Here is a 12,843-nt window from a genome sequence, read left to right on the forward strand (position 1 = left end):
ACTCGAACCTTAGGGTTTCAGGTCATTAAGCCGAGCTCAGATCGTAAGACCTAATGCCTCACGTCGTGAGACTCCAAAAACGCAAGTCAACCGGTTAGTGACCACTCACGACGTGACCACCATTACTCACGTTGTGAGCCTCCTCCAAAAAGGCCAAAAGTCAATAAACTGAGTACCTAAGGGTTATGAATGTTACAATTCTCCCCCACTTGAATCAAACTTCGTCCTCGAAGTGTGTTGTTGTGAATAGCTCAGGTTAATGCTCCCCCCATCTCCGACTCTAGTTCCTACATCCATTCCGAACCATTTTGGTGATGCCAGTGCACCTTAACAAGATCCACCACCTTGTTTCGTGGAGTCTTCGACTTCCTCTCGAGGACTGCCACTGGTCTCTCTATATAATTCAGGCGGTAATCCACCTGAATGTCGTCTAATAGAACCACTACGAAATCATCAACCAAGCATTTCCGTAGCTGAGAGACATGAAAAGTGTTGTGAATATCACTCAGCTCTGATGGCAGATCCAAACGATAAGCAACCCTGCCCAACCGGGCTAACACTATGAAATGACCAATATACTTGGGGCCCAGCTTACCCCGCTTCCTGAATCGGATGACACATTTCCAAGGTGACACCTTCAAGAGTACCATATCTCTAACCTGAAACTTCAAGTCTAACCGACGTCTGTCTGCATAGCTCTTCTGTCGACTCTGTGTTGTTTGAAGTCTGTCGCGAACCTGCTAAATTAATTATGTCATCTTGAGTACCACCTCGGTACTTCCTATGACCCTCTGACCAACCTCACCCCAACATATCGGGGTCCTGCACTTTCTCCCATAAAGCATCTAAAAAGGAGGTCGGTCAATATTGGCGTGATAATTGTTATTATACGAAAATTCTGCTAGAGGAAGATACGTATCCCAACTCCTGGCAAAACCCAGAACATATGCCCGGAACATGTCCGCTCACTCTGACCATCAGTCTACGGCTGGAAAGCTATGGAGAAATGCAGATGAGTACCCAACTCCTCATGGAACCTCTTCCAGAATCTGGAAGTAAACCGAACATCCCTATCAGAGACCACAAAAACAGGCACCCCATGTCGTGCCACAACCTCCCAAATGTAGATATCGGCCACCTTCTCCATCGAAATACACTCCTGAATTGGAATGAAATGCGTGCTCTTGGTCAATCGATCCAATAGAGGTAATGTCGCCAAATCTTAAGGGCAAACACCACAACCCCAAACTCCAAATCATGCGTAGGGTAATTCGCCTCATGAGGCTTCAGCTGCCTCGAGGCATAAGCGATCACATGACCCCTCTGCATCAACACTGCTCCCAAACTTGTGATTGATGCATCACAATATACCACAAAGTCCTCAACACCCTCCGGCTGGGTTATAATCGGTGCCTCACACAATCTCTGTCTCAGAGTCTCAAAATTTGCGTGTTGCTCAGGCCCCCAACGAAACGTGACGGTCTTCTTCGTCAACCGGGTCAAAGGAACCGCTATCTTGGAGAAATCATGAATGAATCTCCGATAATAACCTACCAATTCAAGGAAACTCTGAATCTCAGATGGAGACCTCAAAATTTCCCTCCACATCACTGCCTCAACCTTGGCAGGATCAACAAGAATATTGTTTTGGTTGACAAGGTGCCCCAAAAACTGCACTTCGTGTAACCAGAACTCACACTTGGAGAACTTCGCATACAATCTCTCCCTCCTCAGAGTCTCCAATACCTCCCTCAGGTGTTCCTCATGCTGCTCATGGGTCTTGGAATAGACCAGGATGCCATCAATAAACACAATCACATGCCAATCTAACATCGGTCTGCATACGCGATTCATGAGATCCATGAATGCGAATGGAGCATTGGTGAGCCCGAAGGGCATCGCCACAAACTCATAATGACCAACGAGTCTGGAAGGCCATCTTCTGCATATCCTCCTCTCTGAACCTCATCTGATGATATCTCGAATGCAAATCAATTTTGGAAAACAAAGATGTACCATGAAGCTGGTCAAATAAATTGTCAATCCTTAGGAGTGGGTAACTGTTCTTCACCGTCAACTTATTCAGCTCCTGGTAGTCGATGCACATCCGATGCGACCCATCCTTCTTCTTCACAAAAAAGATCGACGCTCCCCATGGAGAACTACTTGACCGAATAAATCCATTGTCTAACAACTCCTGCATCTATGTAGAAAACTCATGCATGTCTGGAGGTGTTAACCGATAAGGTGGTTTGGCTATCGGGGCCGCACCTGGAACCAAGTCAATCCGAAACTCCACCTGTTTCTCCGGAGGCACTCCAAGAAAATCCTCCAGAAACATATCCAGTTAGTCCCGAACGATCGGTACATCATCCATATGTTGGATTAATGTCTAAGTCCATAACTATATTTGGTATGTACTTGACCCGACCCGGCATGGTCCATTTGGGTTGCACTTCACCGGCACAATTTATATGGATAGTCTTTTGAGAATAGTATATTTATGATTTATATTAATATATTATAAGTTCTAATATATTAATATGGAATCATATTATTTAATTAGTATTGATCAAGAATTAATTTAGAATTAATTAAGTGATCAAAAAGAACTAATTAAATATGGACTCTTATATATATGGAATGGGCCAAGTTCATTTAGGTTGGGCTAAGCTTTCATGGATGGTCCATGGAGCTTTTAACCCATGGATCTTATGTAAATGAAAGGTCATGGGTATTAGAGTTTACATGGATGTAACCCTAATCCTCCATAATATATAAAGGGGTCATTGGCTCACAAAATTGGCACAAGTGTGTGAAAATAAGAGTGGGCCGATTTTAGTGTGCATACATATTCTCTCAAGTTCTTCCAAGGTGTTTTGGTGATTTGTGATTCCATTTGAGGCTTCCACACTATTGGGGCTAAGCTCTTAAAGATTGAAGACATCAAGCTACATCAAAAGGTATGTCATCTAACTAGAACTTTGTAGTATAGGTGCTTCATAATATGCTAGTTAGGATGAAACCTTGGAATAGTTAATATTTGCATGTATAATAGAGAAAAAATAGATACAAGGTTTATAGGGTTGCATGTACACCATAGGAGTGTTAGAATGCTCAAAACCCAACAGTGGTATCAGAGCCATGGGTTGTTTCCTGTTATATTGATGCAAATGTTTTATTTTCAAGTTGAAAAAAAAGGAAAAAAAAACATGACGTTTGTCAAATTTTAAGATAATTACTTGTTTTGTGAAAAACGAATTATTTGTAAAATTTGAATCATTTTTTATATGAGTTGAATTAGGTTAAATTTAGTAAAAGATAAAATGATATGATTATTTTATTAGTTTTAAAAGTTTGATCTAAATGTTTTAAGGAGTTACAAATTTTGTCATAAAATTTTGGAGCTCAAAAGTTTTTTTTAAAGTTGTGATCTTAAGGGTTTTTGAAACTTCCATAAGTTATGGATATGAAAGTTTTTAACAAAAAAAAATTGATGCAAAGTTTTTATGGAGTTACAAAATTTGGTGTTAATGTTTTAAAGAATTCCATAACTTGTTCTTAAGTTATGGAACATGGAAAGTTTCATCATAAAACACCATTAATTCCATAAGTTATGGAATCCAAAGGTTTTCAAGAATTACAAAACTTGCCCTCAAGTTTGGAATTTGAGAAAAGTTTTTTATGAAAAAAAGAATTGAATTCTAAAACTCTTGGGTTCATAACTTAAACAATTAATTAAATGGTTTAAATTTTGAGTTTAATAATTGGAATTATGATGTTTTGTTGAATAGTTCAAATTAACTCTTATGGACTTTATTAATAGTTAATTAAAGCGTTTAATTAAAAGAGTATTATTAAATCCATAAATATATGGTTTGAGTTTAATTAAATTAAAAGTCTAGTTTAATTAATAGATTAAACCACCAAGTATTTTAAATGTCTAAAATACACCCTTATACTATTATAATATTAAAAGTTTAATATATTATATGTATAAGAGCAAGTCGTCTTACCATTAGTAGGCCTCATTCACGAAGCCGGTTTATAAGGGGGTATAAGGTTACTGCCTATAAAATGGCAGTTTAATGGGTGTCCACTCTCACTCACCGCTTCCTTGACCGGTGGAGGGTCGTTAGCCGAACAGGTAGGCCAAGGACTATAATTCTCCCTTCATTATAAGTATAATGATAAATACTAAGTAACTAAACACTTATAAATTCCCAATCTTAGTTACTTAGGAAAATGTGAATAAGGTGCTAATCCATGAAATTACACTTTGCACTTTGTTTAAGTTGTTAGTGGAGCGTGTGTGGTTAACTGGCACACTAACCTGGACTTAACAAGGTAGGCAAAGGGTAACTTAATGTTTATCATAGTATCGTTGGAGCGTGTGTGGTTAACCGGCACATCGATTGAGGGGTAAATATTAAGGGTACCAAGTATATTTGCATGGTTACTTCACACCTTGTTTTGTGATCCTTGGCATCCCAGTCACAAAACCTGAAGGGCACACTCGAGATTGAAACATGCCATTGAAAAGTTCAATGAATCTCAAAAGAATCTAGGAGTTTCAAAACCAATTAAAACCTAATAATACATTTCGTTTATCTTGGTGGAAATTGGTGAATCGTCATTCACCTACCTTCAAATATTTTATAGCTTGGATTACGACATCCCTCTTCCAAGTTATAAAATAGTTTGTTGGGTCCTAGCCTTAATATATCATATTGGGTGTTATATTAAGGACTTAAATCAACTTTACGTGAATTTCTCCCATTTTTGATGTCTGGTTTAGACAACAATGATCTTCCCAAACCAAGCTTTCCTAATGAATATGACTTCCCGAGTTTGGCTCATGGAAGTCATACTTCTCTTCCTCCACCTCCTCCAATTATTCTCCCTGACCCACAAGCTTAAAGACTTGAAAAGTTCAAGATCACTCAATCCCTACTCACAATAAAACATCAAATTGGAAGTCCTGTGTGCACTCATGTCTTAGGACTGAAGTCACACAGTGACAGGTTGAGAATGTTGGGTGTCGTTGTCCCAAGGAAGTTGGCTATTGACTGGGTGTTTCAGTCACTTCCTGAGTCATATAGAAAGACTACTATGTGACAGATCACGACATGACCCTAATGGATCTTTCTTATTTTCTTATTGTTTCTGAATCAGAAATGATTTGGTGCAATAGTCAAGCAAATATGGATGGAAGGTCTATTTCTCAAACTTCCATGGACATGGACAATGGTAACATTGGAAGTCCAGAAAAGCTTTCTCTTCCTAATGGAAAGGGCTCGGCCTTGGTCAACCCGGTTGACCGGAAGGTAAAGTGAAAGTCTAAGTCTGGAATAGCCTTTTGTACCATTCCCAAAGAGTCTATATGTTTTCAGTGTGAAGAAAAGGGGCATTGGAAGCGAAGCTGTCCAAGCTACCTGAAAGAAAGAAGAATCAACAGTTTGACTCTGCTTCAGGTAGGTCCACTATCTAACTCTATTAAGTTACCAGTTGATGATTCTTAATACAAAATGTGACTCGGTTGCATTTTGATATTTAGTAGGATCAAGCAAAGGGAAGGAAACTTAAAGAAAAGAGTATGCTGAATCTGATCGCCAATATGGATTTCTATCGCTTGGTTGAAGATCGGATTCTTGAGCTACTTCTTAGGAGTTATAATAGATTGCTAGGAAACATGTAATAGCATAGTTTTCATTTCAAGTTGCATTATAAGGAAAAGTTTTTCCGTATTTTTATAAATAAATAAAAGTTTTACTTTATTTTATATCTCCTTTCAATGGCATTTATGAAAACTTGATGTTTGTATGTTTCTAGCAACATTGGAAAAATAAATTTGATTCTTTCATTTGTGGTAGTGTCTAAATTTACCAAGTAAGGAAAGATTCTCATCACCCAAGTTTCAATTGGACCGAAACTTGGAATCATGCAAGTTGTATAGTATGATGAATGAGAAGTTTCATTTTTGGAAAAATTTAAGACTAGTTCCTTGTTCACATGTATATGTGAGTCAAGTGAAGGACGAAGGGATCAAGTACACATTCTTGTGCACTGACCAGAGTCCACCACAAAAGATCGATAAGACTACTCGTCATGATTTACTAAATTTTAGTAAATATGGTTATACTTACAAGCTTAAGTATAAGTCTGAGACATTGGAAAAGTTCCAATGTATAGCAGAACGAATAAGAAGAATCAAATTAGGCAGAAGGATAAAAGTTTCTCAAATCTGAAAAGATGGGAGAGTACTTTAGTATCATGTTTAATGGTCATCTTAAAGATTATGAGACCATATCACAATTCATCCTCTACGTGCATTCTGATAGCTAAGAAGAGAAGTCATGAATTGTTGAAGTGGTCAAATCAAGAAGATGAGTCATACTTCATTCCAAAACAAATCTTAGAGACATACTCCAAGATTGTAATTTGAGTGACACATCTTAAAGAAGGTTTATAACACTTGTCAAATGTAAGAGTAAAAGTTTTCTACTCTTGTACATTTGAAATTGGTAAGTTGTGATGTTTTGGATAAAACAAAGACCAACTAAGGCCAATTGTGTGAAGTGTTTGTCTTGATTAAGAATCCACACTACTTCTTGAATATTTGGCAAGAAATTCTTATTGGTCAAGAAGACAGTAGGAGTCTAAAAGATCCTGAAATGGTTTCAAGAACTAATCAAGAATAAAACCTGTATTTCATCACTAGCACACAACTAGAGGTTTATAACCTATCGTGTTGACATTTCTGTGCCCATTCCATTTAAGTTGGCTATAACATTTGAGTTCTACATGTTCTCAATTGTTTGCATAACTACTTGGAAGCAATGGCAGGCCCTTGTGCTGCCAGGTGGCAAGAGGTTAAGATTGCACAAGTTCAATCCATATGAGTTAGGATTTGTCACTAACCTAGTCTTGTGATTATGGTTTTGACAAATTCACGTGGATAAGAACACATACACCATAAAATCTAAGGGTCATAAGGTTTCTCTCCGATTCATGAAAATGATGGTGAGGAAACACTTCCACCAAGTAGATTTTAAGTAAGATAGCAATTGTAATCTTTGCACTCTCAAAGTCGTTAAGTGGAGCGTGCATGGTTATCCGGCACACTAACATGGACTTATGAGAAATGGCAAAAATCTAAACAATTGAGACTATGATTACGGCATCCCTTTTCATAGTTCTGAAATTGTTTAGACACACCTGTGAGCTGTCTAAAATAAGGTTTATGATTTTGATAAAGTCTTATCAAAGCAATCTAGTATCAGAAATCTGAACTTTGGTAAGAAAGTCAATAAAGTATTGACTTCTAGAAGTCCAGCTGTTTTCTGGATACATGTCAAAGCTAGTGGGAGCATGAGTGTTATGCTAATAATCATCATGTTAGTGGGAGCATGATAATTATGATAAGTATTGCAAGTTAGCAATGTTAATTATAGAAAACAAAAGTTTCAATTCGTGAGGTTGCAGGGGTTGAAAAAGTTGTTTTGCTATAATTAAGGGAGAGGATATTATACTTCATGTCAATTCTAAAAGGCTTAGAGTGAGATTTTAAGCTTAGATTGAGATTTTAATCATCTTTAGTCAAGAATATATATATATATATATATATATATATATATATATATATATATGAATTTCATGTTGGATTGGTTCAACTTAAGGAAATTCTATATATTGCGTTCTCAAAATTCGATTATGATTACGACATCCCTGTTCATAGTCAAATCTTGAGAACATGGCAAATAAAAAATATTGTCGCAAAAGACTGGTCTAGAATCATGTCTTTACGTGAGACATCATGAATCGTGTCCCATTTGCTTTGGGTACAGGAACGATTGCATGTGCTATAATATTCATCCTTTCTAAATTTTCCAAATGCCCGGGGGCATTAAGAGGAAAATATCTAGAATTGGATATGACTAAAGTGATTAAGCAATTGTCGAGGACAATCTAAGGCTTTACCAAAGATTGGTTGCTCAAGGAAAGTTGGAAGTATAGTGTTAACTTTGGAAGGAGCATATTGACCTAATCTGAAAAGAGGCAACTCTTGTTCAGAAGGGGTAGTCAAAATGGGAATATGGAGTTGTCTCCATAGGTGGAAGTTATCTGTGTAAGATTAGAAAAACTTAATGCAAGAAGCATGTTCAAAGATATGTACTTTGAATATAAGACTTAATTTCCATGAAGTTGAACTTCATTGGATTGCCCTGTAATGATTGTTGACAAGTTTTGTGACTTTGTACACATTCATTACAAGAGGGTCAGTGCATATAAGTTTAAAATCTAAACAGATTTCGATAAATGATAGGAATTTGGAATTCTTACATTTTTTCGATAACGATTTGGGAGTGTGAAAAGAGAATCATTGAAAATTATGTTCAATCGATCTAGTTCACAAAGTAAGGATCATAGACAAACATAGAGTGCATACTTGGTGTATGGCAAAGCTATTGTTTAAGAAAAACATAGTGTACATGCTTGGAGCATGGGACAACTAGTGTTTTTAATTCAAGTATAAAGTTGATAAAACCGAAACAATGAATAATGAGTAATCAGTATGGTGATAAATAAAAGTGTTTATTTATATTCATAGGGTTTGATACCATATTTGATTCATTTATTCTTGTGTTTCACTTTGCATGTTTTGACTTCCAGAATAACTAAATCGCTCTTCCTGAATGATTAAGTTATTCAAACCATCCACAGTCGGTCATATGTTGGAAGTAGATATGAATCAAGACTGTCATGGGTTGGTTTGTAGAGGTCCAAGTTGGTGGATAAAGTGGTGCTACAACACTCATGAGTGCTCATAAGTTCTGAGTATTGGATTCAACCCGCGCTCATTTGAATCACTTCATGGATTTTATCACGAGTGATCATGAGACGATAATATCTTATATTCTTCAAACCTAGAGATATGAGTTGTTACTATGAGTTGGTTATACATTGATTGCACGAAAACGCATTTGGTAACTCGATGTTATAAAACGTGCCTTTGTGTATGATTCAACAAGTAGTAGAACAAGCCATATGAGTCGAAGTTTATCCATTCCTTTTACCTTCGGGATAAAAGCGATATATGTGGGCCCCTCGATGATTTAGCGATGACACATGTGAGTGCTTGGCCAAGACAGGACTGATTTGATTTTTTCAATCAGTCAGTCATAATAAATCAAAAATCGGGAAACATCAAATGGACAGAGAGAATGATTATATTCCATGTCTCAGTCCATATGATATCTAGAATGGAGGAATATATGATCCCTTATCTAATGGACAAGTCATTGACAAGGTCAGAGTTCGACAGCGGCTTTAAGAGCTACGATTGCCAGTTAGGTTTTGAAGTCATACTCAATAATAGTTTTAGACTTATCCAAGTGGGAGACTGTTGGATTAATGTCTAAGTCCATAACTATATTTGGTATGTACTTGACCCGACCCAGCATGGTCCATTTGGGTTGCACTTCACCGGCACAATTTATATGGATAGTCTTTTGAGAATAGTATATTTATGATTTATATTAATATATTATAAGTTCTAATATATTAATATGGAATGATATTATTTAATTAGTATTGATCAAGAATTAATTTAGAATTAATTAAGTGATCAAAAAGAACTAATTAAATATGGACTCTTATATATATGGAATGGGCCAAGTTCATTTAGGTTGGGCTAAGCTTTCATGGATGGTCCATGGAGCTTTTAACCCATGGATCTTATGTAAATGAAAGGTCATGGGTATTAGGGTTTACATGGATGTAACCCTAATCCTCCATAATATATAAAGGGGTCCTTGGCTCACAAAATTGGCACAAGTGTGTGAAAATAAGAGTGGGCTGATTTTAGTGTGCATACATATTCTCTCAAGTTCTTCCAAGGTGTTTTGGTGATTTGTGATTCCATTTGAGGCTTCCACACTATTGGGGCTAAGCTCTTAAAGCTTGAAGACATCAAGCTACATCAGAAGGTATGTCATCTAACTAGAACTTTGTAGTATAGGTGCTTCATAATATGCTAGTTAGGATGAAACCTTGGAATAGTTAATATTTGCATGTATAATAGAGAAAACATAGATTCAAGGTTTATAGGGTTGCATGTACACCATAGGAGTGTTAGAATGCTCAAAACCCAACACCATAGTCACCCTACCCTTCTCTCGGGTATCCATCACATAGGTAACAAAGTCGGAACAACCCTGCTGAAGATAGTGTTTGGCCCTAACTGCTAAACATAGAATCGGTTCATGTTGAACATCCTCTCCCTGAATCACTAACTCTCCCCCACTTGGGGTCTGAATTCGTTCCAACTGATGTTTGTAATCAATCACTGCCCCATTGCGGCTCAACCAATCCATCCCCACGATAAACGTATTCTCATGCAAATGAATAGGAACCAAATCAATTAGGTACCGCTTGCTAAACAACTCCAATACATAATCCCGATGAACCCTCGATACCTGCACATGACGATCATAAAAAATCTACACTTCTAATGGATAATCAATCTCCCTTGGAGCATCAACAAACCTCTTAATGAGAGAAAAAGATACAAAGGATCAGGTAGCCCCCAAATCAAACAAAACCAAAGCAGAGATGTCGTTCACATGGAACGACCCTAAAAGCAAAACACAAATATACGGACGAAAATTAACATAAATAAAGAGATAAAGAGAATATACGTACCTGTCGCCACATCTAGTGTTGCACGAGCCTCCTCGGCTATCGGCTGAAATGTCCGCATCCTCATAACAGGCGCCTTCGCCTTGCCCTAACGGCCATCTGTAATCTGCATGGTCACTGGATCGAGTGCTGCAACAGGTCCTGGCACTGCTAAACTTGGACAATCGGCCTTTTATGGCCCTTTTGATTGCAATGAAAGCAAATCAGACTCGATCCCTGGGTGGTGGTTGTGCAATCCCAACTAAAATGCTCATTCTTGTCGTACTTGCAACAGCGGCCCCGGTCCTACTGGCCTCTCGATCTCGAATCAAAAACCTTGGGTCTCTTTCCCGAACCCTCAGAACCCTGAACCTGATCCGGCTTCCTCTTCTTCTCCATCTCCAAATCAGTTTCTCTATCTAGCTCTCGCCACCATGCCATCCAATGTCTTGCAACTGGAAATACTCACAAACTATCTGATTCCACTCCTCAACATATCGTGATATCTCGCCTCCTTCATCTCCTTGTCCGCCATATACTGTGGAACCAACAACGGCCTCTCACAGAACATAGCGGTGATTTCCGCTACCGTCTCAGTAGTCTGACGAAGGTCCTAAAACTCCCTCAACAGCTATTATGCCTCAATCACTAGTGCAAACTCGGCCCGAAACCTCATCATGAAATACTCCCAAGTCAAATACTCAACCGCCTTGCCTCCCAAGGCGTGCCCAACCTCTTCCAACCAATATCGAGCTCCGTCTTTCAGAAGACAGGAAGCAAGTATGACCTTTGCCCCCTTGGAGAAACAACTAGTCCGGAAGGCGTTCGTCACATCCTCTAACCAACGCCTGATCGCAATCGGGTCCTTCTTCCCGAAGAACTCCGGAGCCCCGCATACCTGAAACTTTCGGAAAGTCAAAGTGCGAGCTCCCATCATCGACACCATCTCAAGCGCTCATCCAGAATCTCCAAGATACCCTCCTTGACCGTGCCAAAGATCACAGGATTTTGCTCAAGAATATTGTGGGTAATATCTGCTGAAATGAACTCCTGCATCTGATCATCCATAAACCCGGCTCCAGATTCCAAAACCGAACCATCATAACATACTCGAAGAATCCCATAGTCTACAAGCTTCCTAGTGTCTTTGTGACTCTCCTTGACTCAAGTACGGATCCTCTACTTCCAGTAGTACAGGCCCATACTACCTTCCACATCTATCCGTACTTCGATCAAGAATCGCCCCAAATCCCCCAAGTTACTTCCCTATCAATTCAAACAACCTTCAACAAAGCAAGGCTCCCGACACCGAATCACCTCCTAGGTTTTCCTAGGGCTACCACCACACCACTCTCCGCCATCAGCTGCAGGAGGAACTCCCCCTAACACCCTTTAACTAGCTTACGAATACAACTACATACCACCGACAACGATTGGACTCAAACAAGAGCTGCGCGATAGGGTTAAACCTAACCTTCTAAAACTATCTACTATCAGTAATATGTAATTTAGCGTATTTGCTTACTTGTTAGTTGATGTTAATGGAAACTCCTAAAAGCATAAAGCAAGCAGCATTCAAGCATTGAGTAATCAGAATCAGGGCATAACCTAAACAGGCCATCCTATCACTGACTGATCAATACTAGCATGCAAGTCTACAAGCTCATACAACACGTATATAAAGGCATCTCTCCTAGCATTCTATCACGCAATCCTGAGCATATCCTTAGCCCAAATCTAGCAAGTGATTCACATATTCACAATTCAAAGCATAACACAAAAACATGTATGGGTATTTTGGGAAAACTTGCTTGAGCTCACTTGATTGCAAGCACCCCACCCTTTTCTTTTATTAGAAAACTCCTCTTGTAAAACATTTCTTTTTATAAAAATATTTCTAACCCTTAGTTTGAGTTCAGACCTACCCGAGAGTATGCCCGAATCCCTCAAACCAAGGCTCTGATACCAACTTGTAACGTCCCAAAATTTAAAACCATTTTTTGTATTAATAAAATCATCAACCAAACATGTTCACAAAAACCATAAAGGAAAAATCAGAGTATATCAATCAATCATCCAAAATACATCAGAGTCAAACAAGGCGGAAATCATGGTGTGTGCAATGCGATCATCCCGAGCTCTTCACCTTTGATCCGAAAGTAC

This window comes from Lactuca virosa, chromosome 3 (genome assembly GCF_052849685.1).
Source record: "Lactuca virosa cultivar CGN04683 chromosome 3, Lactuca_virosa_CGN04683_v6, whole genome shotgun sequence".
Classification (NCBI taxonomy): domain Eukaryota; kingdom Viridiplantae; phylum Streptophyta; class Magnoliopsida; order Asterales; family Asteraceae; genus Lactuca; species Lactuca virosa.